The sequence below is a fragment of the Papaver somniferum genome, chromosome 7 (genome assembly GCF_003573695.1).
Source record: "Papaver somniferum cultivar HN1 chromosome 7, ASM357369v1, whole genome shotgun sequence".
Taxonomy (NCBI): domain Eukaryota; kingdom Viridiplantae; phylum Streptophyta; class Magnoliopsida; order Ranunculales; family Papaveraceae; genus Papaver; species Papaver somniferum.
In genome coordinates, this window is record NC_039364.1 from 60,267,528 (window position 1) to 60,288,697 (window position 21,170).

Sequence of the window (21,170 nt, forward strand, 5' to 3'; positions counted from 1 at the left end):
CAAAAACCAAATTTTTGAAAACCCATTAAAACCAAATAGTGGGCTTTGTGTCTTTTCAAAATGGGCCAACCTCATGCTCTCCATGAATACATGTATCAGTCAATAAAAATTCCATTATCATGTATTGTATTACCTCAAACCAATAACCCTTTTAAAATAAATGCAAGCATGATACAAATACTTCCTATATTTCGAGGGTTCGATTCTGAGAACCCCTATACTCATGTAAGAGAGTTTGAACAAATTTGTCGGACTATGCAACCTGATCATATGTCCGAAGACTCTCTGAAATTGCGTTTGTTTACATTTTCTTTAAAGGAAAGGGCCAAAACATGGTTTTACGGTTTGAGACCACAATCAATCACCACTTGGGAACAACTCACTAATCAATTTTTCCAAAAATTCTTTCCACATCATAGGACCATCGCTATTCGTCAAAGTATCAATTGTTTTGTCCAATTGGATGAGGAAACTGTTTTTCACTATTTTGAACGTTTTAATGATTTGTTGAGTGAATGTCCGCACCATGGAATTGAGAAGTGGAGACTTGTCGTCATCCTCTATGAGGGACTAGACTTTAAATCTCTAACCATGGTTGAGTCTATGTGTAATGGTGAGTTTATTGATAAATCTGTGGATGATGCATGGAATTTTTTAGCCGAGATTGCAGAGAAACCCCATCAATGGGAATCCGTTAGGGAAACAGGAACAACACCACATGATATGAATCACCCCCATGAATTAGAGTTTTATTCTTGTAATAGCTCCGACCTTAGGATTGAAAATTATCCTAGATTGCAAAATCCCTATCATGATGATGATGATGATTATGATGTTATGTTAGAAGAAAATGTCTATACTGAAAATGTTATGGAACCTTTGGGTTCAAATACATTAGGCTTCTCTGCCCCGACCTTAATGCATGATATTTCTTCTAGTATTCCATGTGATGTTTCCCCTGATGTGCCGATACACGAGAATAAATCTGTTGATGATGTTGATAATTCTGATTGTAATCTTGCCAATTTGATTGATGATTGTGAGCATGATGTGACATGTGTAGATGAGTTAGAAGATTTTGATTTGATTGATAATGATATGCCTATTCTTCTACCTAAGTCACAATCTGGTGGCCTTCCACCCAACCTAGATTTGGTTTGTACCAATATTGTAAAACCAATTTTTCTGAAAATTCCTAATCTAGGATTGGAACTGTGTGCCTCCCAAGTCCTCTTGGACTATTTTGCTTCAAAATATAACACTTTTAAAGAGCCACAGTTGGAATGCATTTCTTTGCCCACCCCGAAAACAGTCCATTATGAGTTAGACCTTTTGAATCCTGAACCCCTAAAATTGTTAGATTTTGTGCTTAAAAGTAAACCTGTTGAAAAATTTTGGTTTAGGGGTGATTCATTCGGTTTTTCACTCTCATTCCCATTTAAGTCCAATTTTAGTGTTTTGAAACTTTCTATGTCTCTACACTTTTTCTTTTGGGTTGATCCTCAACTCTTTAGATTGTTAGTGTATGGTGAATTTTTGTATATAATCCAGTAGATAAAATTTTAAAAACCCTTTTGTTCCTTTTGTATATATTTTGCTAATCCAATATGATCTCGGCTGAAATATGTTGGATTTTTTTGCCTTGAATAACGGAGTTTTAATTCTGCTTTCGCCGAAATCGGGTATTCTCTCTCCTTTTACTCTACTCAGCATGTCCCTTTCCATATGTTGCATTTTAATTCTTTTCATATTTTGAAACATTGAGGACAATGTTTAGTTTAGGTTTGGGGGTATAGAGTAGATACCACGATAATATGCCATAATTGAAAACAAAACTCCATCTTTTTGAAAAAATCGAAAAAATTCAAAAAAAAAATTAAAAAATGAAAAATCATAAAAATGGAGCTCATTTACCTTGAAATGTTGACTCTTGTGCAAATATGTATTTTTATTAGGAGTCTTAGTCTAGATATTTAGGCACCCTGATTCTAGCACAATTCACATAGTGATAAGAAATTTGCACGCGCACGATCTACCAATACATGTATGGCCTCGATCTTCAAGGTGTTTGATAGGAAGTTACGATTGCCAATCACTTTAGAATACTGAACGAAACTTGACTAGCTTGTTCTTTGGTTGGTTGGGATAGAAGGTGGAGGTTACATTAAGAAAGACAACCATCGAATTTAACTGGGTGCATCAAAAAGGGCTACCTCTTGCAAAGTGTCATGTAATCTTTTGTTTCCTTTTGTATATGTATCAAAAGTGTTTCCTTGTTCAAAAAAAAAAAAAAAAAAAAAGAGAAAAAAATATCAGAAAAATACAAAAAAATCAAGTATTTATCAATTCCATCATCTCTTGTTCAAAAAATAAAAGAGAGTAGTCAATGTAAATAAGAGTCATGTAATTTGTCATCTTTTGTTGTTTTTTGTAATAAGCAAGGAGGGTGTATGCCATTGATGTACAACGCGAGTAATTGTGAAATACCTCCAACTCATTCACAATTCTCGTAAAGTCCGGACAGCTAGCTAGATTTCGACCTCAGTTCTTAGCCTGAGAAACTATCTCTTGGTGATTAGTAGTCATAACTTCAGATCTTTCTTTACACATGTGTAGATACACTTTACACTCTTATCACTTGTCTTTTTTTGTTATCAGTGCTAGGATTGTGCCTTTGATAGCTAGATTGACATCTCCATTTTGCTGTGAGCTTAAACTGTTTTGCACATGTCACATTTGATGGAATCTGAGCTTATATTTTGACCTAGAACTTTGTAGGTACGTTCTAAGAAAACCTTCACGAGACTTCAACTCGTCCACTAGGGACACTTAGTGGTTTAAAAGGCTTAGTGCATACGCTAAATGCATTCGAGAGACCAGCGACAGTGGTATAGTTAGGATTTCCTTAGTTTTGTTTTACTTGAGGACAAGTAAAATTCAGGTTTGGGGGTATTTGATGAGTGCCAAATATTGTATATATTTATCCCTTTTTGTTGGCATTTAACTCATATTTTGATCATTAATTCTACATTTTATCCCATATTCTGTATTTTCATTGTTTTCAAGAATAAATATTTTTCTTACTTAATTTTGCATTTTTAGGTAATAAATAAAGTTCGGATGAGTCGCGGGGCAAAAAGAGCAGAAAAGTAGTGAAAAGCCGGGAGAAATTACGCAAGGAAGCCGCAAAGAATGGTGCGCACAACCTCATTTTCTACACACAAAAGCGCCTCCGTTCTCAGCCATCAGATCAGTTCTCAGAAGCATCCGACGGTCGCTCCTTCATAGATCATCAAAATCTGAAGTCTCTGCCGAGCACCACAGCGCTGAAATTCCAAGCCTTCAGATTAGACGGTAGTTGAATCCAACGGTCTCTCCCTTGTTGTTCATCAACGTTTGATATCTCCGCCTTACACTAAACCACCTAACCCCATCTAGAGCCGTTAACTTCGTTGTATCAAAAAATCTGACGGTCGCTACAAGCTTCACTTCATCTCACCGTCCGGTTGATCTTTCATCTCCCTATCCCACGGCTCATCGTCGCAGATCATCAAACTCGATACACCCGATTAACACCCTAGCAACCGAACCTATACCAGCTAACCAAACACGCCCCCTACCCCAAACTCAGTCGAGCCACTCTCCCCCATTCCTCTCTGCAACTTCACCACCGTCTTCAACAGAACCGTACCACCACCTCTCCCTGCCACCTTATGCCACCACCATACCATCACCATCACCACCCCATTCACTCGACAGCAACAAAGCCCGAAATCACTATCCCCCTAACCTAGTTGTTTTACCATCTCTCACCTTTCGAAACCTAGGTGAGGGCAGATAAAACACCTCGAGTTAGGGAATCAGTAGAGTTGTTGGAGCAGGAGGAAGAACAAGTACAGAGGAGTTATGGGTCGACAACAATTTCAGAGAATTAGGTGAGATTTCTCCAATTTCTAAAAGCCCTAATTTCTCAAATTTGGGGATTTTTATTGTAAACCCTAATTGTCTGTGGGTATATATATGGGTGTGAGTATGATGTAAAAACTATGCTTGGAGTAGCCAACATCCAGGACTTTCATGTCCTGTTAACTGTTAATTTCTGTTAGATGTTAATTTTCAATTTCAGCTAAAATTTCATGTTCATGTTACTTGTGTCCTGTTATGATGTATCCTGTTAATGTGTTAGATGTTTGTGTGTGTTCATTGTTAATTTCAGTTGGTTATGTTCATAATGTTTGTGCAATGTCCTTTTAATTTCCTGTTAATGTTCTGTTTAGTTTCACTGCTTCTGTTATGTTGTCTCCTGTTGATGTTTGTTAATGTTCCTGTCATGTTTGTTTTGCTGTCACAATTGATGGAATGCTAGGCTAGGTATCTGTGAAGCTTTGAACTAATTGTGCAATGGAAGAAATCAGTGCTCATAGCAAGATGATTTTCTTGCCATTCCTTGTGTATGCTTAGGTTGCAGTGTTGATTGTGCATTGGGAGAAACTAGTGCTTATAGCAAGCTAGTTCTCTTCCCATTCTTTTAGTATACCTCCTGAATGCCTTAGCCTAGCCTTGCTTCATTTCAGCTTCACCACAACCCTGCCCTTGGCCTTAGGCCTTGGTTCATCTTGTTTTGTTCTTTGCTTTTGCTGTTGCCCTGTTGTATCTTCCCTTTTGTTGCTGTTTAGTTACCCATTGCATCTACCTTGTTATTCCTGCTGCCTTTTATTGCTTGTACATTCTGCTGCATTGCTGCCTTTCTCTGCTCCGCTGCTGCATTGCTGTTGCTGTTTTCTGCTGCAGCTGTTGTTGCTGTTGCCCTCTGTGTTGCCTCTGCCAAGCTGCTGCTGCTGCTGTGCAGCACTTGTATTGCTGCTGCTTCCTGCAGCCAAGCTCAGATCCCATCCAACTGAGCCCAAGTTCAAATCAGTGAAGCTCAAAGGCCCAGAAATAGGTTTGAGCCAAAAACCAAAGCCCAGTTCATTAAGGCTCCAAGCCCAAAATCATTATTAAGGCCCAGTTCAATTCATTTTAAGACCAACTGAGCACAAGGCTCAGTTCATTCCAAAGGCCAAAGGTCAAGCCCATCTTACTTTTACTTTGAAAGCAAAGGCTTAATCAAAAGCCTATTGTTATCAAACCCACTAAGCCCAAAGCAAATCTAGGAACCCAAATAGCTAGAACACTCCAAAACACACCCGATCTCTGTGGATCGACCCGTACTTGCACGAGCTACAACTGACGACCGTGCACTTGCGGTATTACTGTAGGCCCGCGTTTTTATTGCGCTTAATTTTATACATATCTCCGGACCCACCAAGTTTTTGGCCGGGGATAATTTTTAGACCTTTTAGAAGCCTACCATCACCTAATAGAGACAAATAAGAGAAAGCAATGGTAATAATATGAATACATGCAAGAATAATAGCTAAAACAAGTATGGAATGGACACTAAAATCATATGAATTATGCACTTATCAATTAGCTTGAGTTGATATTGATGAAAAGTTGAGAGGATATAGTTCATTCTTAATCTTCCCTTGGAAAAAAAATCCCAAAACATAGATCCTTCACAAGGAACTTGTCACTTTCAAATGTAATACTACAATTGTTATCACTAGTAAACTTATGTACTGAGAGCAATTTTTGGGAAGCAGGAGGAACATCGAGAATTCTAGGTAACTTAACTGATTTATGTAACAAGAATTTAGTAGAAATACCAACGTCAAAAATTTGCATACCTTCATCATTTGCAGTTTGTATATTCTTATTACCATTGTAAGATTGGTAATCTAAAAGATCTGAAACATCTTTGGTAATGTGTTGAGTATCACCTGAGTCAGCATACCAAGGATTTTCCCCATTAAAGTTTTCAGTAGCCATCATATCATGGATTTTTTATGGCATTGGCCTTTCTTGATAAGAAAACATTATCTTGTGAGTACATTCTAAAGCAGTATGTCCTCTTTTGAAGCAGATTTGACATGGAATTTTTGGAGGTCTGAAAACATTAGTAGAAGCACTAGAACTTCGACTAGGAGAAAAAAGATTTGGTGATGGATTTCTCATATGAAAATTTGAAGTAGATGTAACGGAAGGATAGTGTTGATATGGAGGTCTAAAAGAATAATTGTTTCTTGATGGAAAATCGTGAAAAAATGGATTAGATCTATCAGATGAATGAAAGAAAGGTGGTCTTGAGGGAGCCAAAAGCAGCAAATGCTTTATCCTCTTCAGATTGAGTGATTTCTTTCGAATTTTCAAAGAGAATAATTTCTTCACTAATAAGCAAATTGTGAAGTTCTCCTAAAGTGACTGGAGGATTCCTAATTCTAGCTAATAGAAGTGGAGAAGGAATCAAAGGCAGAACTTAACTATTCAGAACATTAACCATAATTCACTATTGTTAATTGGGGATCCAGCAGTAGTAAGTAGATCCGAGATCTTCTTGATATCATTGAGAAAAGCAGTAACATATGAATCACCTTGTTTATATTTGACAATTTTGTATGCAATTGAATCACATGAGTGGAAGAGGTTGCAGCGAACCTTTCTTCAATTGATTTCCATAATTCATAAGATGTAGATGGACCAACAAAATAAGACATTTTCAGAGATTGTAGATTTAATCCATAGGATTATAGTTTGATCTTTCTCATACCAGCGAGTGTACTTGGGATTGATCGTTGCTTATTCATCAGACCCCCGTATAGCATAGACATATTTGAGAGGATAAGGTTTAGATCCATCAATGTAACCTAAAGAATTATAACATTTGAATAACAGAAGAAGTAAAGCTTTCCAAGTAATATAATTGTGATCTTGAAATTTTGAAGTAACAAGACTATACAAATTGTATGTAAAGGATCTTTAGTAATTGTTGATTCCATGTTAAAATTAAAAACAAAAATCAAGAAAACAAGAAAATATTCATACCTTTAATGGTGAAAGCTAAAAATAAAATACAAAAGGTTATCAGGCCAGGAAATGGCTCTGATACCATAGAGAAATGGTATTAGATTGATGAAAGACACTTAATACAGAGATGACTCGACTACAAACTTCTATAGAGACATACAGGCTGTCATGACTAAGACAGCTACATGAGGTAATGGACTAACTGTAACTGATAACAGAAAAGAGAAATATTATTGTATAGTCTTTTAGAGAAAGAAATACTAAGCATACACAATACTCGATAAGGGACACCACTATACTCTGATTCTGTTACTCTTACTAAAACCTCCTATAACCTAATTTTATTGTCACGACCAGTTAACTGAATATGGGCGGTGTACATGTGTGCCATTGTAATATATTTATTCAAAAAAAAAACTAGCAAGTTAATTAGTGTTTTATTTTTTTCGAAGATGAAGCATGCCCCGTTCATTAACATTCATAATACCATAATTTTAATTTAGGAACGTAATAAAACATATCATAGAGTGCTCAACTGACTCAAAGTAATCAAACAAACAACATAAATTACAAGACAATTAACATCGTAGTAACGTAACAAATTATGAAGATTAAATATAACCATTCCACATCGATTTCTTGGTAATAGGACATGATTAAATGGTGTTGTTTAAACTAATAGTAACACATCCAAACCGGTTAACAAGTCTACTAACAATATAGATGTTAGGATCCAAAGATCCAACCATTCTTCAAAGGTTTTTTCCATAATCATAATAACACGTGCGACTAAGGTAAAAAGGAATTCGTAGATCCAACTATTTATCACGTTTTTTTTCCAAAAATAAAGTAACACATGTGACAAATATAATCATAATCAGTTAATCTTTCGGGGGAATCGATCGAAGGCGGTCTGAGTTTCTTCTGAATTGGACTGTTGTTTTTATATTCTGCTGGTGTCTTTGGTGTCGCTGCTGGAGTCTTTGGTGATGTTATTGATGGAGTATCTGATGTCTTTGAAGAAGTTATTGTTGTTGTGATTCTTGTTCCCTTGCAGAGAACTTGACTATTTGTATGTAAAAACTTCATCAAAAGAGATATCAGAACCGTATGAAATACCTTAACAAGGGCTCCTAAATTGGAAACCCTAAGAAAATAAGACATGGAAACAAAGTAGTTTTAACCAGAGATCACAACTATTTTGATTTGAACCCAAAAACAAAGTTGAAATAAAACCGACCAGCAGCTTTAATTTGTATCCAAAAACAAAGAGCAGGAACCCAATACCCAAATTAAAGCCAGACTATACTGCAAACTTCAAAATTTTGAAGAAAATCAGTAATAACCCTAACCAAAAGAACCCAAATCCAAAGCGAGATTAATAACCAAAGAAATGTTGAACACCAAATTGAAATAAAAATATATCAGGATACCGAACTCTAAAACAAGATCCACGCTAAATTTTTTTGAAGATAAGTCAACAAATAAAGTAAAATTTAAAAATAAAATTTAAAACAAAAAAACCAGTAAAAGAGAGAAAGGCAAGGAAGGCGAGATCAGATTAAAAGTTTTTTCCTCTGATCTGCCCCCATGAGAGCAGATCGAAGCAGGCGACGTGTTAGGGTTGAGAGTTTTCTATCACACACAGAGATTGGAAAATATCCCCCCTTGGTCAGAATTCAGAGTCAGACATATGAAAATGAAATGAATTATTTCCAAAATCCTCTTACAGTATAAACAAATTTAATAAGAACATTTTCTAATTCATTCTCCCTCTTCTCTCTTCCCGGAGAAAATCCCCTTGGTCAGAGTTTAGAGTCAGACATATGAAAATGGAATGAACTATCCAAAATTCTCTTACATTATAAACAAATTTAGTAAGAATATTTTTGCTCACCCTTTTCTCTTCCTCCTTCTCAAAAAATTCTAGCAGCTATTGTATTTTTGTTGCTCATATCCGATACAACAAAATCAGATTTGAGCAAGGATTTTTCTTCTTCTTAAGTTTTAGTTGATAATCAATCGAATAAGACGTTTTACTTTTACTTATAGTGTCTTTCGACGTATTTCTTCGCCGTTTTTAGACGATTTTTCTTCACCGCTTTGGGGCGATCTCTTCAAATTTGAATGGTTCATTCGTGGCTTGCTATTCTTGATTCAAGAACATCGAAAATTCAACATATTGTCGCCTTGAATATATACTCAAAGGATTTAGGGCATCCGAGTTCGATGGATTTACAATATTTTGGGCAAAAAAACTCCCATCTTTTAGGAGCATCTCTAATCAAAGAAGAAGAAAATCAGATTAAACGGTCGTAGTTGATTCCAGAGTTCATGTATCCCTTCTACAATTATAAAAATTGGATATTTCTGCGATTTATGGTTCATTCTCTTCGCAACTTACTTGCATTTTATATATTTATTTCTATTAGGCTTTAAATTATCCTGTGTCGTGATGTTTTTGTTATTCTTGTAACCGATTATGTAATCACTATTTTAATTTGAATAAATTAAAATATGTCGATGGACCAATTTAAGAAATTTAAAAAATATAAGGCTAGGTTTTGTCCAAATATAAAGGTCAAGGTTGTCAGAGGTTGTAAGCATTGATTATATTAGAGATCATTGGGACACTACATTAATAGGGTTAGGTATTCTTTACTATACCAAGAACACTATAGTGATAATTATTGTGATCATCATGACCTTGAAACCTAATTATATTAATGTTGGTGGAGATATATTAACAAAATTACATGCTCGCGTGTCCTTGGGGAAAACATTACCACTTATGTTTCAAGTTCTCTAATTAAGTAGTAGTGCATCAGAGCCAATCTCATTTCAAATCTCAGCTGCCAACAACATATATTAGATATCTTTAACTTGATAATCGTTGGATTCATCATGGTGGTAATGATCTTTTAAATTCAACATGTCAAACCATGTTTGTATAGCTTTCATTACTATCTAGTGTTCAACTTTCAAAAATAAAAAGAAAGTTTAATTTTGTTCAGGATCGATAAAATTTATTTAATCATTAACCAAATTTAGTATAAGTATTGTTACGTTTTCCACAATTTTAGAAAATCGTAAAAAAGAAAAGAAAAAAAAATTGCCGCCAAAAATAAAAATAATGCTTAGGTGTTTCCTATGAAATATGACTGAATATTTTTGATTGCTAAAAAATTGGTAGGTTATAACTGGGGTTAAACAGTAGATTAGGCGACATCACAAAATGCCACATGCTTGGCGATGACACTGATCTATCATATATTATCTAGCAGTGTTAGAACAAAAACAAAATCAACATTTATTAGCATATAAATCTTATGTCGCGAAATATGTGTTTTGGTTTCTCGAAAATCATAATTACGCGAGAAACGAAAAATATTAACAATCAGAGAGTTAGAAAACTTGTAGAATTGGTTGATCAAGGTGAGGCACTCTTCTTCTCTTAAGAAAATTCATCATGGTGCTTACAATTTGTGGACGTCGTCTTCCAAGATACAACGATTACGTATTGTAGAAAGTAGCACTGTAACTATACTCAGTCGACAAACTTGACAATTATTTCTCCCTTAAGCCGAACTTGGATTCTAGACATAAATATTTGTATTCAGTTTTGTCAAAATACTACTTAAAACATAATCAAGAGATAGGGTTTATATAGAATCAACAGGGACTTTGTATGCAAGGTGTCTTCTCACCTATAGGTGGCTCACCATGTCAAATAGTGATTTTCCAAACATTTTTTCACTAAGTGCCTTATAGATGAAAAGGCATGACCAAAACACTTCTCTTGGATTTTAAAATCTGAAACCAACTTTCATTTACACAATAATATTTTCTATCAAAATTTTAACAATCCTCCACGTGAATGAAAGATACAAACTCGAAAAAAACTTGCAACTTTTAAGAGCACAAGAAAATATAATGCGTGGTTTTGAACCAAACTTAGTGATAATTTTGCCGGATTTGCTAGCTAATCGATCGATGAACGCGATGTTTTAAGCAGTTCAATCATTAATGTACATCAGTACAATAAATCTCATACATTATATCTTCTTGTATTCGTCAAATTCTCGGTTGTGTTCATTTAGGCCTTGAACATTCTTGGAATTTTACAAGTACTCTAGAGTAACATAGCCTTATAGTTATCATAGAAGCGACCATACTTCTCACTCACATAGGTGATCTTCTATTTGAAAGTATACTACCATACTTTTCTTAGTTAGATTAAGCTATAAAAGAACCATTAAGAGAAATTCTCAAACTCATACTTGACAGAAGATATTGTTTCATCATAGAAATGGTAAAGAGAGAAAATTCCCTCTCAGGGTTTTCGTGAGTACAAAATTTAAAACATTCTTGTCCCTTTTGAACCTAGATAACTATGAGATCTCCAATCGCTAGGTTGGGTTTCCGCTGTAAATACTACTATATATGTGTGCCATAATCTCATTTATCTTGACCATGCAATTATAAGCTCTCTATTTCCAGCTTGATATAATTCACATACTTATATGCCCATATTTGAGAGCAATTTCTTCATGATTTTACTTTGACCTTGTATTAGAGGAACGTATCATAATACCTTTTATTTTAGCACCACCACATTTTGATGAATCTGTCGCGACCTTGTTATATGACAACCAACCCCGTAATATGGGGGTGCATTGGTTTTATAAACACATTAATGATATATTTGTCCTCAGTAATACTACTTTGCTTTTTTTCTGAAATAGCAAACTAAGTGCGAAGATAAAATTTCAATTATCATAGTACAATATCTTATGAGAAATATTGATATCAATTATTCCAAACAATTTATTTGGTCAACTGATCAAGATATCTTGCATATGTAACCCTAGCCTCCAAAGGCGTAGGGTATTTAACTCGTATCTTATGAGAAATATTGATTTTCAATTATTCCAAACAATTTTTTGGTGAATTGATCAAGATATCTTATATATGGAACCCTAGCCTCCAAAGTCAGAGGTTATTTAACTCGTACTATTTGAATAGTTGAATAATTTATATGAAAATCCACCAAGGGAACTACTTGTCATTATTGCTCAAAACTTCAAATTATTTAACCCGAGTGATACAAATACGACCAGTAAGAATAAGAGGAGGAAAAAAAATAAGAAAAAGAATAGCAAACTTGTTGAATACTTGAAAGTTAAATCTTCTTCTTTCTATTAAAACTCTAGACTTTCGTAATTACATTAGATTTCTTCCATTGTCCTCATTCTCTTCTACTTTTGTCGCACCTTATATGGCTACACCTTCCTAAACTAGGAATCTAAGACTTAGAAACCCATCTAACTAAGAAAACTAATTGAACTAGGAAACCCTTCTTAGAGTAATAAACTCTCCTAAAATGGAAAACTTCTAAAGTTAGAAACCCTTTCAAACTAGTATCTCTTAAGGTGATACTCACTTTTCTAAACTAAGTCACGAGTAAAGTCCGATAATTGATACTCATGTATCACTGAGCATCTAGTACATTTGGGAGATTGCTTGGGATATATGTGCTACAAATGATAAGTTGGAGAGAAAGAAGTTTGAGTCAGCTTCCAGATGCGTTATTTACAAAGAAGCTGAGTAATCTTCAGATCACATTTTATGGTCTTGTAGCTTTAGTGATATGATATGGAGATGGGATGGAAGATATGCTCAAGTTTATAAATCATTATTAGGTTTATGAGATTTTAAACTTATCAAATAGTAAGAGTAGTGATGTGAAGGATGTGTATAACACTGCTTCTTTTGTCACGATGCAAAAGCTTTAAGGAATATGTTGGTTTTTAATAATGAGGTTATTAGCTATAACGAATTAAAAATAGGGATAATGCAATTAACTGAAGATTGTTTTTATGTAAGAATGAAAGTAATTATGTGGAATACTTCCTATGACTTGTAGGTTTTTAAAAAATTTGGGTTAACATGTAAGAAGGTTCATTTTGTGAGAATTGTTGAATGTTTCTTCTGACTTTCATGTCAGAATCAACTTTTGATATGTTGTGAAGTGATTATACTAGTTGTTTCTGGAGGTTGAGGAGTGCACACCAATTACTATGAGATATTATGGCTATCCTTTCTGCTGGTGAATAGGCTTTGAAGAGAAATTTAGTCATGCCTGTTTTAGGACTACTTCCGAAATTATTTCTGTTTTTTGTTCTAGTAAGGTGCCTTGGTTAACAATAACCAGGTGGAACATAAATTTTAGTTTGTTAACTAAGTGGTATTTTGTTCATAGTTTTAGAGAGGTAATTTTTTTCAGCTGATAGATTAGATAAGCAGTTGTTAGTTTGGTCAGAAGAGAGAGATTCTAATTTTATATTCATGCCTACATTTTTGGTAAACCTTGAGTCCTCCTATTAGTCGTATTTCATAGTTTTTTAGTATGGTCTTTTTGTGTTTGTTCCATTTATTGAGATGCATTTTTATAATACTCTTTGTTGCCTTTTGGGATGACGAACAAAATTATGATCAAGCAATTTTATTTTTGAAGCGTGAACAATCAATTAATGCATGCATGAAAATTTGAAAGTAGAAAGTCATTGGTTTATGATATACTAGAAAGATCAATAAGCGGAGATACATATACCAATGTTGTTTCATATGTAGTGAATTATTCCGTTGACATTATTAAGACATGCTTAACTAATGTAAATACATCGACAAATAAGTTCTTTAGAAATGAACATATGAAGAAGTGAATTGTCTTAAGATTGTTTGAAAATATGTGTTTCGGTTGCTCGAAAAACTTAAGGATGCAACAAAAATAAAAAATTTAACAAAATAGAGCGTTAAAACTTATTGAATTGGTCGATGAGGCGAGGTTTTTTTCTTAAGAGAATGCATGCCCACATATCATGCTTGGATGGCGTCGCCCAAGATACAATGATCACACATTATAGAAATTAACACTATAATCCTACAAGGACGATGAATGTTGACAATTATTTCGTTCTTAAATATGACTCGGATTTTAGACACAAAAATTTGTATCCTTTTCTACAAAGGAATATTTAAAACCAAAGTAAAAGATTTTATAAAATCAACGAGGACTCTATCTATTAAGTGTTTTTAAACCCATAAATGAGTCACTACATCAAATGGTGACTCTCCAAACACTCGTGTACTAAGTGTATTATTGGTGAGATAGCATGACCCGAATACATCTCTTGGAGTTTAAAATATGAAATAATTTTCACCACACGATAATATTTTGTATCAAAATTCCTAACATCTTTCTGTTTATGCAAAAGAACAACTTCATTTTAGCGGGAATTACATAACTTTTGATTAACAATCCAATCATCCCTAATGAGTATATCATAGTCCTCTGGGATGTTACACCAAAAATCAAAAGAGGATTTGTTAGCTATAACTTCGTTAGATACGACATGTGCTACATTATTAGTTGTTCTTTTAACATGAATCATACCAGAATTCGAGAAAGTAGCAACAAGATGCCTTATTAACCACATTCTGACTGTCTGCTTCAAAGATTAAGTTATCAATTTCAAGATCCTTGGCCCATAGTATAATTTCTTTCATGGCCAAGCATTTTTTCCTCTCGGCATATAGTCCTCCATAGAAGTGTTTTCCTCTGATGCCCCAGCCTGCACCTGTAGAGTCTCGAATAATTAGGCCGATACCAATATTTTTTATAAAATGATCATAAATCAATGTTGATTTTTAATTGAATATGTTTTGGAGGAGACCAATTTCAGTGTTATCTGTTGTGCTCTCAGTAATCTGATGTTGAGAATCTGAGGAACATTAAATCACTAAGCTCTGAATATTTTTAATAGTATACCACTTATTCATATTATTATTTTGAAAAACTTTCATGCATCTGTTTTTCCGAAGGTGCCATGCAGTATACTTTAGGGGTAAGAATCTATATGCTTCTAGTTTATGTATCTATACTCTGCATATTGATGAACCAACTGATAATCCATGAAGCAACATCTGTCTATTGAGACTGAATATTGGAGACATTAACATTCGTAACCAACCATATAGATCTAGAGTAATCACAGTCAATTATGAGATGTTGTAAGGTTTCATCATCTATGTGACAGTGATGACATATTTTTTTATCTATGTCTATCTTATAATGGCTTAGCTTCTCTCTAGTGGGAACAATCTGTTTGCAGCATATAGTTTGGCATATAGGCCCCAAGTGCCCCAACCCAATAATTTTACCCAGTATTGGGCCATTGGGTAAAAAATGGAGAAGGATGATCATAGCACAATGAGCAATTATCCTTCTACAAGAGAAAAACATGGACATATTCAAACCTGGAGGTTAGAGATCCCTAAAAAGAGGAGGAATCAGTTACTAGTAAGACCAGGTACACATTCAAACCTGAAAGTTGCAGATCCTTAGGAAAAGGAGGAATCAGTTACCGAGAAGACCAGGTATAACTTGGAAGTTACAAATCCCTAAAAAATGGGGGAGTCAAAGAAGACCAGGTATAACATGGAAGTTAAAGATCCTAAAAAAGGTAAATTGGTTTAAACCAGGATGAACCTGAAAAACATTTGATCCAGAACCTATAAATAAAGGTAGAATTTCAACTGTAAAGGTACATACTTCTAATCCTCCTCTCTCCATAAAAAAAACTGCTTAGAGCTCTTACTCATTGAAGCATCGGAGTTTCTTTGCAGGTAACCCCCCACTTTCATCTACCAACAATTATCAAAGAAAAAAAGTTATTAAGAAGTCGATTCATCAAGCAGCTGGAAAACTCTCATCCATCATGAACGCGTCACAAGAAATACTGCTGAATCGTCCAATGATTCATATTTCATCATCGGAAATCATAACATCTATCAAGAATGCATCTCGAGGAAATTGTATCATCCAACGGCTGAAATATCATCTTCATATACAAATCTCGAGGATTGTTGTAGAAACATTTTTGCTACAACATAATCTTTTTCAAGCTGTTTGGTGAGATCCACTTTATACTTCAGAATCATATAGTTCCAAGTCTATAAAACCATCAAATCTCTATCTAAATTAAAAGCCAAGTCTAAACTTGAGTGCAAGATCATACTCCTCTTGCGTATAAAAATTTATCATGAAACACTCATTCTCTTCTTTTTTGATAACTATATCCTTGCTTTTGAGCCAGAGTTTTTTCAATTCCTTATCAAGCTCTCAAACAATAATTTTTTTTTATTTGCATATATCTTACTTAAGAAACATAATTTCCATTGAGAAACCCCTTGTATTAACGCTTCTGAAGAAAACTATGGTTGTTTAGAGCCTTAAGTCCAGCTGATATGGATGTAGTTTCCATTTTTTTCATGAACCTCTTTGATGTTAGGGTCCATCATAGAGAGAAAACAACTAGATAAAATTAAGATTGGATATCTGGTGAAAATAACAAGGATTATAACAAAGATATGGGAGGTTTTGCTTCTCTTCTGCTTAGTGAATGTGCAACACTAGTAAGCTAACTCGTAATACCTTTGTTGTGTAGGTTTAGGTTTATGATTAAAACGATTGTTTTGTCAGCTGTCTGCCATAGCGGCGTGAGAGGTAAAAAATAATATGAGGGACAATATCTTTAGAATCCCGAAAAGTAGATTTCGATTCAAAGGTAAATTTTGGATCTTCTCGTTCTCAGCAATTATCAAAGGTTGGGCCACTTAATCATATAGAAAGAGATCAGAGATGAATGAGAGGACAATCAGACTCCAACGTCCTAGACAACCATCCAAGTGCAGCAACCAGTACCTAGAACTTAAAGTAAGAGAAAGACATTATATAATAGAAAAATAGTATCATATGATGAAGAAAGGTAAGATTATTGCATGCAAAAAGACTGTTATAGGTAAAATTCCTAACATCTTACGCCATCCATTTTATGATGGCCTTGTGCCTTCTATAGACTACCAGACACAAAAACGTAATTGCGAGGTATCTTTGTTGAGAAGATGTAGAAAAACTTGGGATGAAATCTTTGATGGAAATTGTACACACCCAGGTTTCAGGATTATTCGAGGAGTGATCTTTTCTCCCACTGATGGCTCATTAACGATTCGAACACTCATGTACCAAGTGGCTTATGAGTGAAATACTATGCGTCTACAATGTGGTTGGGCTACATACTCGAAGTATGTGGGCCATCTTTATATGATGACACGTCTTATAAAGTAGATTATTTTTTTATAAACAGATTTATCACCTAATTGTTTATATTTATTTTTATTTTATTTTTTTTAAAGACAAAGTTTAATTTTCTAAGTATTAATATGAAAAAATAAATTACAACTCAGAAGGACTATCTTCCGGTAGGAAATTAGTCAGAATCCTAACACCGAGCTGAGCTCCAACCCCTTTTTGAATGACTACACCTAACCTGTGGAAAAGAAATTCTCCAAATCGAACATTAGCATCGTGACAACATTATAATTGCGTAAGCGCTTCAAAAAAATCTGTGTTCTCATCCCATAGCTCTCCCAAAGTGGTGAAAGCAAGTGTTCCAAAACCATAACCTTGCGCCGAACACTTCTCTAAATATTTAACATTATTTAGCATTTTTAATTTCCTACCTTTTCTCAGAAAAATAAAGCATTTAACAAAATTTGAAGAGAGCAAGTTTCTAAATTAAATACGTGTCGAAAATAAAGATAGGCCACATAAAAAATTATATAGCCCGACCACATCTTATATGTAAGTTGGTGAAATAGCATTGACCCGGATACATCTCTTGGAGTTTGAAATAGCATGACCCAAATATATCTCTTGGAGTATAAAATATGTGAGATGTTGCAGTAAATCGTGGAGAAGAAGATAAAGAGGCAGAGAAGGAGAAGGAGAAGGATTTCTTATTGATTATCGTCACAGTAGTACATAGTATCCTTTATATAGTAGGAAAAGGGAAAACCAAAATACTTCCGTTATGGGCCGCACAACTGTGGGTCGTAGGCCCTACAACACCCCCCCTTGTGCGGTCCAATGAAACTTCATACAATGCTTCATGTATAGTGCTTCGAATGTAGTTCTTCAAGTGTCGTCCTCTTCTTGATGACTTGTGCCGAAATCAATTTCCTCATAATTCTGACAAGGAAAAACCCAGTGGGACAAAACCTTGGTGCAACTCTTCATATGTAGTACTTCACATGTTGTCTCGTAATTTACATGTAGTTCATCACATGCAATACGATCTTCAAAGACCGACGAGTCTAAGTTAATTTCCTTGCTAAAACTTCGTCAGGAAAACCCAGTGAGACAAAACCTGAACTAAAGAAAAAGAGTACAATATTAAGTAAACTTAGAACATAGTTGGACTCGAATACGTTTCCTCATTGAAGCTTTGACAAGGAAAAACCCAGTGGATTAAAACCTTGACGAAGGGAAAACAGTACAATGTGACAGATGCAAGTAAAGGTGATATGTTGCAGATGATCACTTTGCTCTGTTGAAGTTGACTAGTTGCTTTACAACTCTTAAGGCAGAAAATCCTCGTGGGAAAGACAATAGCCTTAGCTGGGATAATTTCATTCCCGATGTTTGTTGTTGTCTCATTAAAAACATTGTTGAGTAACAAAACCCCGTGGGAAAAATCAACCTCGGTGAAGGAAAATAGTTCAACACACCATTAGATGTTCCCCCCTGATGTCAGACAATTTTCACTAGTCTAATGCAATCAAAAGAAGTTAATTACACTTTACTTTGATGACTTGAATATTTATAAGACCATGTTGTTGATTCTGGAAGTTACGTTTCTTAACATACTATCACGTTTCATTTATTTGATTCAGATATTTTCAGTAATATCAACGCGGTCTTTATGTCTTCAACGTTCAACATATTGATTTTTTTAGTGTTGGCTCGCTAAAAACCTTGTCGAGTAACAAAACCCAGACAGTTCCTTTAGTCATGTACTTTTCGAAACTGAATATCGGTAATGACTTAGAAAACAGTCTACCATATCTCCCCCTGATTACTTTCGTTGGATAAGAGATTATTGTTCCTTCATAATCAACAACTTTTGGATTGCATTTTTATTAGCATTCCTTTTTATGTCTTTGCAGGGATAAACAAATTTATGTCAATGGTTACTTTTACGTACATGATTACATTCACTATACCATTCCAATGACGCTGCGTTGGCGTTGAGCTATATCTAGCTAACAAGTTCCATGAGGATGCAAAATTTGATCGAGTACATTATTATACTAAGTACCGCAATGCGTCTATTGTGCTTACATATGGGAATTTCATCTCCCAACACATTTTCGTCATCTTCCTTTAGATAAAATGGTCACTTACTTACATTTGAACCTCGACTAATCATGGGAGTGCTATCAGGATGCATGTCTTTCTTAAATTTTCTGACAACTTTAGACATATGCAAACTGGTGGAATAATATACCACAAGCTCAGTATTAGGTTGAGCTTTCCTTAGATTTTTCCATCTCAAATTCGGATTTCAAACAGCTTTTAAGGTCTCTTATTACATCCAGAGTACCCATTATGTCTGTACCATCGACATAGATAACTACAATTCCAAATCAGGAACTTTCTTGTGATACGCAAGGAAAAATAACTTACTTGTCTGTATCCTCCAAATCAAATAGCCACTTAGACGGGTATACCACATCCGCTTGATTGCTTCAATATATAAGTGAGCGTTCTATCTAACTATAAACACACTATGTGGTTTAGAGTCACTTGATTTGGGATATAAAAGGCTATCAAGTACTTTTGTAAATATCTGCTATCTCTTGATTCTTTCAGAGATACGTAACAACCACATACATATGCTGCATTTCAAGTCCTTTTAAAATTACCAAGCTAACTAAGTAGCGAACGCTATAACATTCATTACAAGAGAACAATTCCAGGGCTTTGTGAGAAACCTCGCGCCACAAGGCGGGTCTTTGTACTTTAAGAATGCTTTCTTCTCATTATGCTTTGTGACAAATTAATTATGTATGTCCAATAGGATTTACACTTGGTTGGTTAGCACTACCACACCAAATACCTGTATATTTGTCAAAGAACCAAGTTCTACATGGATTGTATAGGCCTAATATGCTCTTCGTTGACATTAAGCAACAAGGAGCTTGGTTCGATCTCATCTTGCTTTATTTCCGTAAGCAAGTGTATACGAAATTAATCATCAATATGCTCGCATGATCTTTTCATTGACTCGTGTGCATTCTCATAATCCACTTGGGATGTCATTGTTTTCTGGAATCATTAAACTTCCGAGCGTCCTCCAGTTTGATTCATGGACATAATCAGAGACAATATAATGAGATGATTTAATTAATGATATATTAGGTTGTGCCTTGTTCACCTATTAGTTTTATGTGTAAGCATTGATCGAACCTGGTGGTCTCTCCATCTTCCTTTATGGAGCCACAACCTCAACTACACTTCTACCAAGTGTAGCTGCAACACCTTAGTCTATGGTGTACCCCATACTGAGGATTTCTAACCTTGCAGGCACATTTGCAGCTGGTATGTATGATTGTAGTGATTGTTACTACAATGGATATACAAGAATCACTCTAAGAACATGAAGGGGACGACATGAGTAGAAGAGGAAGGATAAGAAGAGAAGTTAGGGTTTGATAGGGGGAAGAAGAGGAGAGGAGAGCAGACGAATTGGATAAGGAAGATAATACACTAACAAACAAAATCATGCCTACCATTCTCAGCCACATAAGACTATATGGATGGTATGCAATTATCCAGTGTGTGAAGCACACGACTCAAACAACTAACGGTAATTAAAAATAATTACTGACCAATCATATAATTACTTATAAATGCACCCAACTAACTGGCTATCCCTAAATAGGACATGACAAATACCCTCTACTCCACAAGATCCTTGTCCTCAAGGATCAGCTTTGGAAAATTGGTCTTCATCAGCAGTTTATGTTCCCAGGTGGCCTCTGATGCAGTACTACAAGAAAAGTCACTTTCAGTGGTAAAATATTGTGTCACGAAAATCAATTTCTTCGTTGCAAAAAGAATTTAGCGGCGCAAAAAGTTTCATCACCTATAGCGAGTCGTTGAAAGTGTTATGTGACGTCCTTAAGAAATCGTCACCGAATTTTTTAGTTAGCGACATAAGTCTTTTTGCCACCAAAACTCTCCTTTTGTGAGCAAATAAAATTGACACAGTTCACTAATTTTGTGATGAAGAATTTTGTCACTCTAGGAATTATTGGTGAGGAAAATATTTTATCACTTAAAATAGCTTTAGCCGTGA